This window comes from Eptatretus burgeri, chromosome 8, assembly GCF_056783735.1.
Source record: "Eptatretus burgeri isolate ZD-2024b chromosome 8, Ebu_testis_v1, whole genome shotgun sequence".
NCBI lineage: Eukaryota > Metazoa > Chordata > Myxini > Myxiniformes > Myxinidae > Eptatretus > Eptatretus burgeri.
The window spans coordinates 76,771,964-76,784,804 of NC_140968.1; positions in this window are offsets into that span (position 1 = coordinate 76,771,964).

The window sequence follows — 12,841 nt, forward strand, 5'->3', positions numbered from 1 at the left end:
TGTCCAGGTGTACCTCCTCTTAATGGAAGCATGTAAGACCATGCACAAACCGCTGCTTCGACACTGTGACCCATCATGAACTGTAAACCTCCAGCAGAAAGGCGATTTAACCCATTTGTACCTTTTTAGCTGATAGCTCGCAGAGTGATGTGAGATACAATGGATATTTTCCCGCACATTTCTTTTGGCAAAAGGTTAAAAATGGAGGTTTCAAATTGCCTTGACTTATTTTACACAATGTTTCGCTCCTGGTGTTGTATTTTCTTTCAAAAAAGAAAAGAAAGAAGCTAACTAAAACAACCACTGATTGTCTCACAGGATGGGGGGGGGAGGGGAAGAGATGTAGCAACTTCCCTGTGGGTTGTCGAGTCTGGGGTTCGATCCAGACTCGACTATAAGCCGTCAGATAGTTGCATGCAGGGCATGTGCTATCCTTCGGAGGTAAAAGGTGGACATTAAAGATCCCACAGTGTCTTTAAATGAAGAGTCGGTGCGTTACACTGGCAAAATTCCAAATTTCTGCCCAAATGTGCAGGGGCACTGCACCAGTTCCACAGCCACACCTTAGTAATGATTTAACCAGTGGGCCAAATTCGTAATGGAATCCAAATCCAATATGCAATTGCTCATGATGAATGACTTATTTCCTCCTGATGGTTTTGGATGTCATCCACGTCCTTCCGCAGAATGGCATTCTCCAGCTCCATCGCCTCTGCTGCTGGATTGTGTTTCCCAGGTCCCAATTGGATTTCTCCATCCAAATTTACTTTCTTTGAGTTAAAGCGTCAATATTTTTGCCTCATTATTTGTAAATACATTTTACTACCAGGACTCGATGATGAATTTGGCCTGCCAGTTGCATCATGACTGAAGCAGTGTCCCTGCACATGAGAGCAGGAATTTGGAATTTGTCCAGGATTCGAGTGACAGTCACCTCCTCTTTGTGACAGACACCATGGGATCTTTAACATGGACTAATAATAGTAAACGGATTCTCAGCTAAATATTCCTCTGTTGGATGGCACACTCATTGTTATGACACCCTGCCTGAGAAACACCAGTCCAAAAGTTTATCGTTGAGTGGAGCATCAAACCCAGACTTGACAATTCAAAGGCAAACGGTTTATCAGATATCAATCAATCTTTTATAGTCACAATGATACATACTATTGTACATTATATTAACAATGAGAGTTATATACAGTACAATGGCAGTTATACAGGGTTTGTAAAGGAAACCAGAAGGCAACAGTGTTGCACACATGCTAAGCTGTTTATATATTTCTTTATCCATTTATTATGCAAATATTTGCAGTGTAATTCATCGGAATCAATGAAAGCCCCAGGCAATTCCATAACGAGTATATTTATTGAACTGGCCTTGTAAGCACATGGTTTGACCCACGATGGATTGTCAATCGGAACCCCGTGTTTGGCAATGGGTTATGCTAAGCTGGTGTGTGGCTGGGGGAAGCATGTGAGAGACTGGATATCGAATTGTAGAGGTGGGGGCGACATCATGTATATTATACAAACAACAAGGTTGGTTCTATTGACCAGAGTACCTGGATGTAATTTCAATACAATACAATCTGAAGTTCCGCAATGGAGTCAACTAATGTATGTGTCTAATGGGTTTGTCGAGCTATACCGGCATGCTGATAAAGGCTTCAAACCATAAATTTTTATAAATGTTGAGAAATATCTTCCTCATAACTAATTAAACCAGAGAGTTGGTGTCAAAGCCACCCAATGCTCATCTGTTTATACATTTATCATTTTTAAAAGACTAGTCTAATAATATTTTTCATAAAGCATTGTAGTGAAGTCTGATCCAAATAATTTTAAAGCAATATATGTATTTGTATATTGTAATCAGTAAACTAGTACACATATTAAATGAGTGGCAAGCATCTAGTATAAACAGGCGAGCATTGAGTGGCTTTGACACCATCTTAGGTTGAAATTTTTTTTTAATTTAAAATCATTTGTTAATTTCAACTTCACTACACCAATAGTATACCCCAAAGGAACCTCCATGCCAAATATCAGCATCCTAGTACACATATTAAATGAAAGACAGGCTTCTAAAAAATAACTTGCACCAAAAACTTTAACGTTGATGTGTTACAAAAAAGTTAAGTTTAAAACATTTGAAATTATTTTTTAATTTCAACTTCACTACATCAATAATATACCCCAAAGGAACCTCCATGCCAAATATCAGCATCCTAGTACACATATTAATGAATGGCAAGCTTCTAAATAACTTGCACCAAAAACTTTAACATTTTCACTTGACGCTGATGCTCATGCTCACGCCAGGGGTATCGCGATAGCTCTCTCTGTTCTTCGAACAGGCGAGCTAAACCAGAGAGTTGGTGTCAAAGCCACCCAATGCTTGCTTGTTTATACATTTATCGTTTTTAAAAGACTAGTCTAATAATATTTTTTATAAAGCATTGCAGTGAAGTCTGATCCAAATAATTTTAAAGCAATATATGTATTTGTATATTGTAATCGGTAAAGAATAGTGTGGTAGATAAAAACATTAGAAAGGAAATAACTTGCACCAAAAACTTTAACATTTTCATGCTGACGCTCACGCTGGGGGTATCGCTATAGCTCTCTGTTCTTCGAACAGGCGAGCTAAAAACGACCTAGCTATGTGTATACATACATAAAGTGAATGCCAGTTGTGATGATGATGGTATTAGTGACGAAATACAATCACAATCTTATGCATATGATAAACTTGCCTTGTTTCAAATCATTAATGCTCTCATGAACTGAATTGTAGATATGTTTACATTCTAGATCTAGAACGTGATATTCAATCTGGGTTAGTTTCACAAACTGACTAAACAAGACTCGAGTGTGGTGTAATGATTCAAGTGTCTGCTCCGAGTCTGGGAGTTTGGCATTTCGAACCCCGGGGTGAGATACCAAAGACTTTAAAAATGGTACGTGCTGCTTCCTTGCTTGATGCTCAGCATTTAAAAGGATAGAGCATGGACAATCCCCATAGGATGGCATCCATCGGGATGAGGAAATTCCTCCTTAGGAAATGCCCCGCTGAGTGCAGTGAGAAAGGCGGCGCCATTGTTGTGATGTCGCTGAAACCAAGAGTGCCCCGGTGAGTGACGACATTTAACTCCCCCAAAGCTCAATGGCTGTGTTCCTGGTGTTGGCTTCATGGTTAAGGTGGTTGCCTTAAGATCTTAGGGTCTTGAGTTCAAACCCTTGTCAGGCCGTTAAACAGCACCAGGTGGGTTGACTCAGCCTGTCATCCTTTCGAGGTCAGCAAAATGAGTAACAACTTACTAGAAACAGGGGGCACTGCATCAGTGGCACAGCTGTGCTCCCAGCAATGTTGCAACCAGCAGCCATAGGCTGCATATGAAATTGTGTGTGTGTGTGTGTGTGTGTGTGTGTGTGTGTGTGTGTGTGTGTGTGTGTGTGTGTGTGTGTGTGTGTGTGTGTGTGTGTGTGTGTGTGTGTGTGTGTGTGTGTGTGTGTGTGTGTGTGTGGGGCAGCTCCACAACGAGCCTTAGTTCTTGTTAAAACAATTCCTCCAGAAAGTCTACCTCACTGATCATATTAGCTTTAATGAACAAGCTCGGAGAGATGTCCAGTCCCTGAGTTCCTGGGAATCACCATCAGACATGACCTGTCTTGAGCAGACCATATTTTCCTGTCCTCTAAAACCAGCCATACACTTGGCCTACTCCACCTAACAAGTATTCTTTGCTATTGTTTGTCTCATAGCTGAAAGGCATTTCAAATAAAGTCTTGTCTCATCGAAGAGTAAAACAATAAAGTATGAAGAGGCTACAATCAACATGGAAGGCATAGAGACATTCAAAATGCCTTCAAACATTGTTTGACAAAATAGGGTGTCGGGAGCAGTTGCCATGAAGATGACATGTTTTCAAAAATAATGATTTGAATGATAACTAGAAATAGCATGAGATGGTGATGAACTGCATTCGTGAAGTAGCTCAATACCGCCCCTGAAGTAGCAGTGATCTGCAACATGAGATGGTGATGAGCTGTAACCTTGAAACAATGGAGGGAAGCACATGATTGGACAGATGCAGGAATGCAATTCCACAGGCAGAAGAAAATAGGGGTAAAGGAATGCAGATGAGCAGTGAGCCTAAGCTTTGGAAGGTTGACGAGGAGGGGGTTGCAGGATGAATACATTCATCTTGCAAGGGTTGCCAAGGAGTGGACAGCTGAAAGAGCAGAAGGTGTAAGATCAAATGAGAAGTGATAGAAAGCGTATAGGCCACTGACTTGTCTATGGTAAGAGAGTGGAAGGCCCTGTGACTCGACCTATTGATAAGTAAAGCTGATGATTTTCATGCCTTGCACTTTACAGCATCCACAAGTGAAAGATGTGATGCAGAGGGAGCACCTCGTCAGAAAAAGCTATACTGTACTTCAATGTGCTATGTACAAATATCACTCTACCTATTTTTCCCTTGTCTACTTTATCCCTATCTGGCAATTTGTTTCTTGTCTGACCATCCCTTGCTTACTTGTTTTTCTCTGCCATATTGTTAGCATGTTGACCTCTCATCTTTTGTTGTCTAGCTCTTCCATGAGTCCTGGACCTTGTATTGAAAATATTTAGAGGCAGTAAATAATTTAGTGGGACTAAGGAAGGACTGGGGCCTGCAGCTGGTTTTGGAGACCAGTTTGGAAATGTATGTCCAAAAGGAGGAGTTATGGCTTATGGTTAGGTCTTGGAGGTTTGTGGACTAAACTTGTTCCAGGGGCTAGATGTTGTTCACAGACTTGGATATGTGGATTAGCATGACATACCTTCCTGAAGGACAAAGTTTGCATGGGAGACTTTTCTGGATTATGTAGATGTTCTATGTATTGGTTGAACTTCAGATTTTATCTAAATTGGTTGTGATGGAAGTAATCATTGCACAGGATTCGAAAATTTGGCCATGAAGGCCTCTTGAGCTGAGAGTCACAGTTTCTGACTGTGTGGTGGTCATGGCTCTGACACCACCAAAACATCAGGCGATTAACGAACCATCACCATCGCATTGCATGTTCAGTAGTCATCACCATACATTCTTTCATCCATGTTGTGGTCGGGGTAATTCAACAACGAAGACGACAAGCTGTCCCATTATCCGACATTACCACATCTTCAACAGAGGCAGTCACTTATCTACCCATATAAAACATAGTGTGTACTTGTATAAGTGTCTGTCCCCCTTCATAAGGACGATTTAAGTTGGGTTCTAAAGGCCAATCTTTTAACACGACTGTGCGGTCTGTTTTTCAGGATTAAAAAAAAACTTGAATAATATTTTCCATTAAAGATTAATTATATCTCTTAGATTGGAAATGTAGATGGTGACTTGCAACCAGGCCTCAAGGGTGGTGCACAGAAGCGTTAAAAAACAAACAATAAATACAAGGCGTAGGGAGGTGAAATTCGCTACACATGATGTGTAACACGCGCTGAGTAAAACGAGTGTTCATTTACGTTTGCAGGATGTCTCATAAATACATATACTGTATAAAGCACAACCTGATACTAGGCCGAGGCTTCAGACTTTGGCATGCTCACGAGGCTGGACCGTCGAAATGAAACGTCCCAGAAGATTAAAAAAATAAAATAAGGTCACATTTGTACATTTAGTGTTATAAAATAACGCTTCTTGCTACGAAACATCATATCTTCCAGTCTTAATATTTTGAATAAAATAATTCAAAACCACCATTTTTGATGGGCTTTTATATGAGTACATGAATACACCCCACCCACAGAACCTGCGTGATGACTTTGAATTGGATGCTGGGAGGTGACAATCAGGCCATTCAGGATCCTAGAGAGGTAAAACAAATCTAGAGGTAAACACCCTCATTTCTAAGCTGTCTAGCCTGTGTAATTTGAATCTCGACCCAGCTATTAATTGTCATCCAGGGATGTGTTCAGTTTCCAAGTTTCTTGAGTGCTCGCCAAGTGGCTTAAGCACTCAAGCCAGCTCTCCGTTCACAACCGTTGATGAGGAATGGTTGGCTTGGCAAGCGTTAGATAGCTGCTTGGTAGCTGAACACACCACGCACGTTTCGCAGGCAGGGCGGTTCGTCAATGTGTGTGCCCTCCCTCGGAAGGATGTTAAACCTGCTGCCACTTTTGCTTGGATTAATTGGTGGATGTTAAAGATCCCATGATGTCCTTCGCAAAGAGTAGGTGAGCTATCGCCGGCACCATGAATAAATTCCAAATACTTGCACACACTGTCGAGTATCCTGTGTCAAAGTGGCAACCCGTCCAGGATTGTAACCCTCGCTAGGAAACTACATCGGTAGAACAGACTCACTGTTTAGAGCAAGGTAGATGATGATGATGATGATGATGATGATGATGATGACGATGATGACATGATATTGTTGTGGAAATGATTCCTCGTGGGCTAAATATGTTTAATATAGTGAAGTAATTTACTCAATGATGTGTCAGCATAAATATCAAGTAATTAAATCTGATGTGAGATATGCATTGTTTATGTAATAGTTTGACACCATCAACCTTCCCCATTGCATACTGTATTTCTAAAATGATCAACCAGTTTGAGGCCATTTATTGATGTTTTACCTTTTGGACCCTGTAATGAATGTCTTTTTAGCATTCCGGAAGGCCTTGAGGCGCAAGATTAGGTGGGGAATCCCATTGAGCAGATGAGGTCGAATGGCATCTGTGAGCCTCCTGTGAGTGAGGTGACGGAGGGTCGGTCAACCCATTGGGCCGAGTGGTGGCCAATTGGTGAGTGAGAGGGGAGGGGCATAAACCATCAAAGGCCGAGGGCTGGGGGGGGGTAGGGGAATCGCTGGGGCGGAGGGGGGGCAGAAGAAGTGGGGATGGGTCAGTGGCTGGGCTGGAGAGGCAAGGAGGATGGCGCGGTTAGACCAGATCAACAACCGTTGAACCCCATGCTCTATAATCCCGAGGGCATGGGAAACAGGGCTCAAACTCCAACCATAGAGCCTTTCCACCCAAACACAAACACTGACAGTTTGAAGTCAAGATTAATTGCCGATATGAATGCTCAATATGGAAAGGAAACTCTTGAAAAGAACATAGCTACAAATGAACATAACTCACCCAAACTTTTGTGAAGTCCAGCCATTCTTACTGTAATTCCTTTAATATAATTTAGGCATCACAACCTCGAGTTGTTTGCACTTTGAATGCGTGCAAACGTTAAACGTGTTGTACAGTTTAACTTGCTGTACAGTACTGCACTAGTATTCACTCTAACCACTCGTTAAAACGCTCCCTCATATTTACTTTTGGTAAGTTATATTCGGGTTAGTTATGTTTCAAAATAGCGAGTTATTATGCATAAATTACATATTAAGGGAATTACAATAACAATAACTAAACTTCCAGGAAGCGAGGATTCGGGTTGGACAGGATGTGGACGTAATATGCAAGGATAAACCAATGAGAGCCAGAGATGTCAAGGCCACGCCCCCAAACCGGCACAATATAATTTAGAATTTAATTTGACTATCATCATTATTAATGGTCATAAAAAGGACCAAGTAGCTTATGTTCAACAGGAGGTCTAATTTGGTCTATCTGCCGAGTTTGGTGGAAAATGGCCCAATGGTTCTGGCGTGATTGGTGTTACACACAGACAAACAGACAGACAGACAGACAGAAAATGACACTTGTGATGAGATTATTGTGCATTGCTTGTTTTGTTTCCTTCCCCCCATGCCATTATTGCTGTCTTATTAAATATGCTTTGTCTCGGGGGTGAATTCTGGCTGTGGTGGCCGCTTTAACTGATGGCTCCATAAAGACCCGTTCAGGGAAATAATTGATCGTGGTCTCGACGCCACTAGTAAAACCGTGTGCGTCACGTGACTTAGGTTGCTTGGCCTATGATTAGTTCCAGTCGTGTGATGCCTAGCAGTCGTGGGCTGCTTTGAGACTTCCAATCTGCACGGTAACATGGTCGTCAGACGCAGATCCAGCAGGGGGATCTTAAAGCGGTCAATTTTTGTGGTCGCTTTGACGCAACCCACTGGATTAGAACCTGGCACCAGGAATGGTCTGACAGCAATAACAATATGATATGATAATCGAGACAATGATTGTATACACTTCCTAAATATCTCTCTCTCTCTCTCTCTCTCTCTCTCTCTCTCTCTCTCTCTCTCTCTCTCTCTCTCTCTCTCTCTCTCTCTCTCTCTCTCTCTTTTTATAGTCCCCTTACATGTATTTGGTTTCTTTTATAGTTCTGTCAGGAATCAAACCTTAAACAAGACCAATTAAAAAAGTAATTGCTTTTATCGCCTGACATTGTTGGTACCTGTCATGCGATGACATCGCTATGCCTCTGCACCATCCTCTCAGACTAAGGTTAGATGAACAAAAAACTTATTATTACTTTTCAATACAAAACTATGATTTGGAAGAATAAATGAAATACATTTTTTTAACATACAAACATCGTTATACTGTATATTTTGGCATGTTTTGGACTATTGTATCTCGTTTGTAGAAGATATCGTTTGAGAATATCAATTGTGGATGCGGTTACATCTTCTTCTTCTTCTTCTTCTTCTTCTTCTTCTTCTTCTTCTTCTTCTACTTCTTCTTCTTTCGGCTGCTCCCGTTAGGGGTCGCCACAGCGGATCATCCGTATGATCCGCATAGTGATTTGGCACATGTTTTACATGTGCCGGATGCCCTTCCTGACGCAACCCTGGTCACCTCTTACGACACAGGGATATGGTACACCTATTTTAACCGGGGTATACACCGGCCCAGTACACTGGTACTCATTTCGCCGACCTCGGAAGGATGACAGGCTGAGTCAACCCCCTGGTGTATTTATTCAGTGGCCCAACGGGGCTTGAACTCAGGACCTTTTGGATCCCAAGCCGCTGCCCTAACCAGTGCGCCAACACCAGGCTAATTGTGGCTGCGGTTACATCAATGAGTAAATTACTTGAGCTTTCTTTGAATTTTATATTCATTCCTTTAGATTTCTTAGTCTCTTGTCTTGTAGTCAAATATTCTCTTCTTATCACAATCAATCTTTCAGAAAGCCTTGTATTTTAATGCCATTCGTTGTCATGTCAGGGTGTATTCAAGACTGCTCAAGCATGTTTGCACCAGTAAGCTGACATCAAGTACATAATTATCTCAATTGTTCATAAAAAGTTTCGAGCAAATAAATTCATGAGAGATTTTTCAAAGTACAGTGTATCGAACAATCTGTTTTTCATGCAAGACAGTCCAGTTTTTAACCAATCTATTATAAAAGAGAGCCTTTTGTCTGTGTCGCCATTTTTCTCAGATGGCTGAACGGATCTTCGTCTAACTTTCAGAGGTTCATCAGTGAGTGCTAGCGAGTGCTTTAGACTAAAAAAAAAAATTTGTGGGTATTTTTGGGATTTTTTTTTATCACTCTATCGTGCCTCAGCCTTTGTATCTATGTGAAAGCTGATCTTAAAAAGGTGGAAGGGATTATTTTAGGCCCCAGAAAAATAGAAAAAACAACATTTGATTTCTTCAAACTGTCTACAGGATTAGAATGGCACCGGGCAACGCCGAGTGCTCCTGCGAGTATTATATAAACTGAACAGTGCAAAATTTTCTTGAGGAACAAATACGAGCAGGTGCAGCATATACCGGTGACCTGTCCATCCAACTGCTAGGCCCAGACGTACCACTGGGCCAGTAATTAGCACACATTACAATTAGCGTAAAGGGAGTACACAGCACACGTGCCACGACAAATGCTCTTGGCACGAAGCAAATGTCATTGGCATCTCGGCTCTACGGAGTAATGCGCAATAGTTTGGCTTAGGGAGGGAAGGATGAGTCGAGAGTTTATATACAAAAAGGATTATTAAAAACGAGGACCGAGAAGAGGAGGGGTCGGGGGAAGAGGAGCGTTGGACAATTTATTCGAATTGAGAATGGGGGAGAGGGGTTGATGGGAGGTACGGAGCAAGCGTCACAATTAATTACCCCACCGAGAGTGCAAAGCACAGAGCACATTTCTATTAGCCCAGGACCCCTGCAAGTATGTCATTAGCAGAAACGCATTTAATTTCCGCAAATCGGGGCTCTGTGCTTGGCCATTTGAGAGGCTTGCGATGAGGGCTCTAACAGACCAGCCCAAAACTGCGTGAACTACGTGCATGCCTAGAAAAAAATTCAACTCTGAGAATGCATGTCCATCGTGATATGGATTCAACACTTCACAGTTTATGTCGTTGTTGCTACTTTTATTGTTTCTGTTGCGGCCTTTTCATTACCTCCGGGCGGAGGTAATGTTTTTACCCCTCACTGTCTGTTTGTTTGTTTGTTTGTTTGTTTGTCTGTGAGCAGGATATCTCGTATCACAAAGTTTTTGATGGATTCGCACAAAACTTGGTGGACATGTTGGGTGTGTAACAAGGACGAAATGATTCGATTTTGGTGAAGATCCGGTCTGGAAACTGGAATTTTTAATTTTTAAAGTGATTCTTCACCATTGAGAGATGGGGCCAAAACGATATGTCACATGATATCTACAAAAGTTGTCGACGAGTTATGACAAAAGTTGGTGGATGAGTTGGTAAGGTAACAAGAACAAGTAGATTTGATTTTGCTTCAGATCTGGCCTATCAGTGGGATATAAAACGTAAATTGTTCAGCGTGATGGAGGTATGCACTCTACCGAGTGCCGTTCTAGTGTTATCTGTTTTCATGTTGCTATAATCTATGAGCGAGTTCAGTTACAGCTTACAGGTGTACTGCATGTGCCAATAGCTCATACTATCAAATTGGAGTACCACTAATATGCATCGTGTAAGAAAAAAAATGTTGCTTCCTAATTATTTTTAACTATGTGTTGAAAAATAAAACCAGTTGGTGTGACATGAACTATTGTGAGTATCTGGTTCTTATATTTATTTGAATGGCCCTTGTACCTGTCAAGTTCCAATTGTGTGCTGCCTTTTTGGCTGCTGGTTGCATCATTGGTTATGGGCGCAGCTATGCCACTGATGCAGTGCCTCTATTACTAGTGTACTGGTGCTCATTTCGCTGACCTCGGAAAGATGACAGGCTGAGTCAACCCCCCGCTGTTAATTCAGTGGACAACGGGGCTCGAACTCAGGACCCTCAGATCCCAAGCCACCACCCTAACTGCTAAGCCAACACCAGGCTACATCTGTCAAGTGATGACGTTTCTTCACAAGCCAACCCCCACGCTGACTTCAGTTCAGATTCAGAGGAAATTGAACTTCAATATATGGATGGCATATGGTTTATCATTGCCTCTGTTAATCTGTGTATGTTCAATGGAGTGCGAATGCTTGTTGAACGAGCCGTATGGCCTCTACATTCATAAGAGTCATGTCCTACACACTAAACTACATTTCACACTCCATCTCAGGGCCTCAAGGATCAGCATGGTAAGGTCTTTACATGGCAAAAACATGAACATAGACATGTGACGAAATAGGATTTTTTTTTGTATACAATGTCAAGGCTCGCTATAAGAACTAACACACAAAACCTACAACAAAGGAAGCAGGAGACAAGAGGGGCAGGAGAGGGAAGCACAAAACAGTGTGGATCAGAGGCATGAGGAGATCTGTGGAAGAGTGAGGGATGGGGTGAGGTACACAGGGTTATCAAGATGGACACTACAGGGACTTTCAGGTCCTTACACGACAGGGAACTTTCACGAAGGAAAGCAGGGAATTTGAAGGAAGTGGGTTTGGGGTGGATTAGCGAGGGTAGAAAAAAAATTGTGGTTTTAGATGGGGGAAGAGAAGAGGTGGTGGTGGACAGCTGTTTTGAAGACCTGGAGGGAATAGTGGGATTGAAGAGAGTGTGGGAGTTTGTTCCAAAGGTGGGAAAAAAGAGGAATGAAAGAGTGAAGGTGAGCAGTGATTCTTCATTTTGGTAGTTTTACTAGAAGGGGGTTGTTGGCGGACCTTGAGTGCCCTGCAGAAATATGGGTGGGACAGATAGCAGACAGATCAGTGGTGGTGAGGCTGGAGAGGAGACAGAAGACAGAAAGATCACCGACCTGCCTGCGGTGAGAGACCCAGACTCAACCTCATCATGGGAGATACCAATGATCTGAAATGCCTTGGTTTCCACAGCGTTAAGCCAAGGAAGGTGAGAGGTGGGAGCACCAGCCCAGAGGGGAGAGCAGTACTCTGTCAGGCTGCGGACGGAAGCTTTGTAATGTGGTCAGGGGCTCAGGTGTGCCAAGAAAGGACGATGCACGATGGAGGATGCCCAGTTGGCGACTGGCTTTGGAGGCCAGGTTGGAAATGTGGCTTTCCTAGGAAAGATCATGGCAGATAGTGAGACCCAGAAGCTTGAATGAAAGGATTTCTTCAAGCGGAAAATCTGGTGCAGATTAGAATTTGGCAGTTAGGATGATAGTGTTGATACTGTGCTGTGGTTCACTTCATCACCTCGACACAATGAGGAAGGAAGTGCTTTATGGGACAGTTTCAGAAAAAGGACATGAAGCTTATATATTATATATATATATATATAGTCTGTATATATATATATATATATATATATATATATATATATATATATATATACTGTCAGGATTGATATATATATATATATATATATATATATATATATATATATATATATATATATATATATATATATATGTTTACAGATACTGTATGTACATACATACATGCATACACAGTGCATGTGTAATAGCCAAAACTATTGAGCTGGCAGAATAGAGTCGAGAGGGGTGCACACTCACCACTATGCTGTCTCGCCTGGGCTTGAATCTCGCCCAGTTAT